The following is a 6,000-nucleotide window of genomic DNA, read 5'->3' as shown; positions in this document are numbered from 1 at the left end:
AAAACACAAAAATGCTGTTAGCACATTATATATAATTATTTTCTTTTACAATATTAAATATTTAATTTCTTTACTTATACATTGATATCATACATTTCTAACCTTTAAATTTTCATTAATTTCATTTTATCATTTTATGTGTATAGGATTTTGGTCTACATGTACAATATATATATGGAGTGCCCACAAAGAGAATATGATATTCCTCAGAAATGAAGTTACAGAACATTATGCATCAACTAGTGTGTGGGGGTTCAAACTCATATGCCGTGACTGATGAATTTAATTCTTCACTATTATTAGCCTTTAGGGAAGTTTAATGCCATCTACCTAGCAGGCAAATCTGTAAGTACAATGGCAGTGAAAATGCTGATGTGTGAGGTTTAGTATTTTAACCAATACAGATTAATGAGCATGGGATTTTATGTCAGGTAAAAAAGTTATTTGGGTAGAAGAAACAATTTGTTGAATTGGGAATCAATGAATTCACTTTCTTCATTTTGTTGACTTGGGAAATGGTGTCATTATGGTTCTAAGCCATAATCCCATCCACAAATCTTGGTGCTCAGAGTAAGTCAGTCCATTCCCTACAGGAATAGTAGACTGAAAAGATGATTAATGAAGACATTTATGAAGCAAGAAATAAAATCCTAGAAGAGATGATCAAGACTAGCAATGTGTCTCACTTTCAGCAATATGTGTTTTCTTTAGGGACAAATGGATGTTTCATGATACATTTGAAATAAGGATTGTTTATTGCTTAATATGTATTATTTAAGGAAAATGAGAAGTGCCAACTACACACAGTTTGGGCTGATAAAATTAAGTGGTTTTATTGCTCAAAGTCCTGTGAGTAGCAATGGTTCAGGATGGACTGCATTATTTACATGTTCTGTAAGGAATGTGATCTTTTTAACAGTGTCTTCAGTGGATAAATGGTCCATTGTGTCTAATGTTACAGGGTGTTTCTTCCTAAGAGAATGTCCCGGGACAAACAGGACTAATTCCATCCCTGGGATGTGGAGGTTGCTTGATACTGTTCTTCTTTTTCCAAACATCTAATTTATCCAGCAATGGAGGGAGGTGTATATGGAAGTGAGTAAAATCTGCTCCCCAGCAGTATGGTGGGGAAATGCACTTATGAATGAATCTTGGTATGTGACACAAAACAAACAAAAATCAAAGAAATATTTAAATATACGTTTTGCTAAAATTGATCCCATACAGGCAGAAACATGGTTTTCTACTTCGTGTTAAGTAATAAGGAAATGTTTCCCAGACTCAATGATTTAATGTAGAAAAAAGTATTATGAAGTATGCTAGAAAATGGGATTATTATGAAAGAAATTTCAACATTGTTTTAAGAATAATATAATTAAAAACAGATATGAGACACATCAAACTTATAATTTATAGAGTAAAAGTGTTATGTTTATGAATGAAGATTTCATATTTCATAAATTATTGCTTTATATAAAATAATACATAATTTGTATGATATAAAATATGACAAAACTATTATAATAAAACAAATATAACCATATGATGGTAATCAGTGAAAAAGTTGTCATGAATTTGAAGGAGATTGTGGATGGGCACACACTCAGATTTTTGTGGGGGAAAGGAAAGTTTCAAAATAATTTAATTATTCTAAATCTCAAAACTAAACTATAAGTAAGTAAATAAATATATACGAATATCTACATCATGTACTTTGAAGGAAAATTTATTTATTCCAGCCCCAAATGATTTATGTATTGTGATATATTTTTTTCTCCATATCCACCAACCTCTTTGAAGCTCAGTTTCTTAATGATGGGAATTACTTCCAGGAGCAATAAGTATGTAAATGTTATTCATTAGAAAACTGTTTTTTTTTTTTTTTTTCCTTTTCGGTAATTGCAATATAACTGTGTCCCCCGGATTTACTTTCATGATACACTGAGGCAGGGATCTGTTTACTTACATATTTCAAGTTTAGTCATGATTGTGTGAAATCTAAGTTAAATTGTGCAGGATAATTTGAATAATAATTTAACTATGATTTTAATATTCCTGATTTAATTTTGTGATTTAGATATTATTGAATAGATAGATATTATCTTATTCCGAGTAAGAATGACTTACCTGACTTCAGAATGTTTCCCTGACTGCAATCACCTTTCTTGTAGGGAGGATTAGCGAGAAGATTTGATGAACTTAGATTTGTTGCTGTAATTATATAGGCTGTCTCTTCTGAAATTTCTTCCATGCAATGTAGAAACTAGAACAAACATCACTGAAAAATATGCAGAATGAATACGTGAAGCTGACACAGCAATTCAGAATTCCTACTGAAAATATTGAAAATGTCTATGAAAGATGTTAAGTTGATTCTTGTAAAATTAGACCAATGACAACTTCAAATTAGAGCAAATAATAAATATTCTTGTTTTCCACATCAGTAATATAAAATCCTTACAAGAAATTATTACCAAAATCCAGTATTTTTTAAAACTGTTTTAAAACTCTTTGTCTCTCATCAGAGATGCATGTGCTAAGTGGGAGCCTTGATCTCATAAGCAGTAACATATTAATCACTATTGTTGGTTCTCCGGAATTAAAATTTAAGGTCAATTCAAGATTTTAAACATGAAGTATTCACAACTGTCACTAAAGAACTTCTGTAAAACCTACCATTATTTAAAAAAATCATTACTGGCTTTAATCTTGGTTAATTGAATTGATTTTAATAATGCAAAAGATTTTTCAACGAAGTACCCAGTGCACATCCTTCAGTGGAATTTATCAGGAGTTGTCATTAAAAACGCATCACCCTAATATGAATGATTACATTTTGGGCATTTCTGTTTTTCATTGGATATTTTCTTTATTTACATTTCAAGTGTTATCCCCCTTTTCTGATTTCTCCCCTAGAACAGCGCCCCCCCCTGCCCACTCATCCCCTCTTCTCCACTCCCACTTTACTACTCTCACATTCTGCTACACTGGGGCATCAAGCCTTCATGGGACCAAGGGCCTCTTCTCCCATTGTATTAGTCACTAATCTTGAGTGTCTGGAATTAAAGTCTGAGGTTGATTCAAGATTGTATACACAAAGTATTCACAATTGTCACTCAGTAATTTCTGTAAACCCTACTGTTATTAAAGTCATTACTGACTTTATACAGGATTAATTGGATTTATATTGCAAAAGATTTTTCAATAAGACATTCAATGCACATGTTGCAGTAGAATTTAACAGGAGCCAACATCAAACACACATTCATCACCCTATCATGAATGGTAATATTTCATGCACTTCAAAATGTAGGTGTTACAATTATATAAAATATCTAAGGATATTAGGTATTTCAATTACTTTTCTGTTGTTGTATGGTTTCTGCCAGGAAATTTCCAAAAATATCTTAAGGGGACATGTTAAAGGTAAGCCTTGTCAGGTTAGGGTAAACTGAGGTGAGTGCACAGAGTTGGCAATTCATTGATCAACAGACTATTCTCAGAGGGAGTAAAGCCTGATTCACTGGAGCCAGCACTTCCCTTTCCCTTGACCTACATGAATCCACAGGACCAATTGGTGGCTGTAGAGAAGGTAAAAAAAAATAATAATAATCAGGGAAAAGAATTAAACAGTCACACAATCTCTCTCTCTCTCTCTCTCTCTCTCTCTCTCTCTCTCTCTCTCTCTCTCTCTCTCTCTCTGACTGTCTTCCTCTGTCGCTCTCTCTGTCTCACACACACACACACACTCAGTGAATGAAACAGGACAAGCTCATAAGAAACACGTTTTTTTTTTTCACTGCTTAGATATCCCAGCCAATTCTTTCAAATAGCATAACATTAAGATGCGATTACATTCTATTTTTCTTTTAAAGAATGATTATTTTTAAGATTATATTCTCAAATACATTTAATTGAAGAACAGCTTATATACTATATGCTATGAAGAAAACATTTCATTCCCAAGAACGAATATATATTCATAACTAACAACTTGTTATAGATTAGAAAGGCATAAGAAAGCCATGTAATTTTCTGTCATTTTCTTTTTACTGACTTGCAGCAATTTGTGATTAATAAAGAGATCAATTATTTAATTATTTATATTGAAAATTAATATTGTATAAATTTTAATCACAAATCTAAACTTTTAAATACAAATCTATCAGTCATTTCTACTTTCAATCCTAAAGGTACACATCTACATATCATCAATGTGTTTGTTAAATCATACACACACACACACACACACACACATATATATATATATATATATATATATATATATATATATATATATATGTATATATATGTATATATATATATATATATATATATATATGAATGAACTTAATCATGACCTTGACCACCTGCCCAGTTCTAAAATGTTTTAAGTCAGGTAAAGCTGATATATCTACCGTTGTTCTTGTTCACTTACCATGAGTAATCCCCAATTCAAATATGAAGAGTGCTCCTTTTTGAACTTCAAACTATTTCTTGCAACTTTGTACAGCAGAACCATTGATAAAAATATGTTAATCTAACTTATGAAAAAGCTACATCTCCAAGTTCTAAAGCTTTTGGCCATTGATAATAATCTATATCTCTACATTCTTTCCAAATGCAGGGATTGAAACATTAATCTGTTCCAGCAGCAATGCTTAACAGAGTTCAATCAAAATTATGATGAGTGCTAATAATACTGCTCAGTAAGGAGCTGGAAGCCCATTCTGAGTTTTCACACAACACTTCGATTTGGAAAGACGTGGCGACTGAGAGTACAATAGGTAGAGCCATGCTCCATAACAGCATGAAGTCCAAAGGACACTTAGGCCTCAGGGATCTTCTTTTCTGTGGCTTGCCATTGGTTGTGTGGGTGGGCTTCAATCCATGTGATCTAAAGCAATTGTTATTCCTCTCAAATAGATATCTGCAAGTACACAGAACATACAATGACGCCATAATGCCAGTATCTCAAATGGATACACCCAATTTGTTTTTAGTACAAATTGTAGTATAGTAGTTTCATTAAAATGTAAGTAAATAAAAAATTATGTATATATATATATTATATATAAATAATGAGTGTATATATGTATTAACAGCAAATATTGAAATCTTGTTGTATTAAACTTTATAGTAGAATTGTTCCATGAACTCTTTGGATATATATGTGTATATATATGTATATATATATTACAGCAATTTATTAAAAAATAGCAAGAGAGGGAATACAGGAGAATTTAGAGGGAGACAAGTAATAGTGATATAATTGTAGTGTAATACAAAAAATAAAAGAAATACAAAACGGTGTTCTTCAAGGTAAAGAATAAAAGACGTGAAGTATCATTTCTGTAGCATCAGTCAATGCAATTGAAAAAGTAGGGTGGAAACTGTGTTTTAACCATGACAACATCTCAGATCCCATTTGTCAATCATGTGTAAAGATACCCTGTCTCAAACATATGGCATATAATGACAGATGTAACACTCTTTTAGAAACTTACAAATATGAACAAACACAAATATGACTGTTGGGGAACAGTTTTGTACACTGTGCATTCAGATGCTAATTTGTATATTCAGATATCTGGTTGTAGTCTGGATAATGGCACTATCAACTATCTATGCTCTCTATAGCATGGAAACATTGTTTTCTATCACCTCTGATTGGTTAATAAAAGTCTGATGAGTTAATTAACCAGGCAGAAGTGAATAGTGCTGGATATCTTATCCTACTCAGGGGTCCCAAATGGTGACAGTGAAGAGTAGATAAGGGCCACTAGGAGAATAATGTTTGGAGAAACCACATGGGGTAAACAGATTTCACCATGAGGGTTACAATGAGGGAGGAGCCTTGAGGACACACATGACCTTAAGAAGACAGCAGAATCCTAAATGGCAAGTAATGGTACACATTTCTGGGTATTAGAAGCCTAGTTTGATTATAAAATTTGAGAACCTGCCAATATTAGGCTTGCAGTGTGTTAAAAAAATAAC

Source organism: Mus caroli, unplaced genomic scaffold (assembly GCF_978045245.1).
Source record: "Mus caroli unplaced genomic scaffold, Mus_caroli_1 scaffold_7, whole genome shotgun sequence".
Taxonomy (NCBI): domain Eukaryota; kingdom Metazoa; phylum Chordata; class Mammalia; order Rodentia; family Muridae; genus Mus; species Mus caroli.
This window is presented reverse-complemented; position numbering follows the sequence as displayed.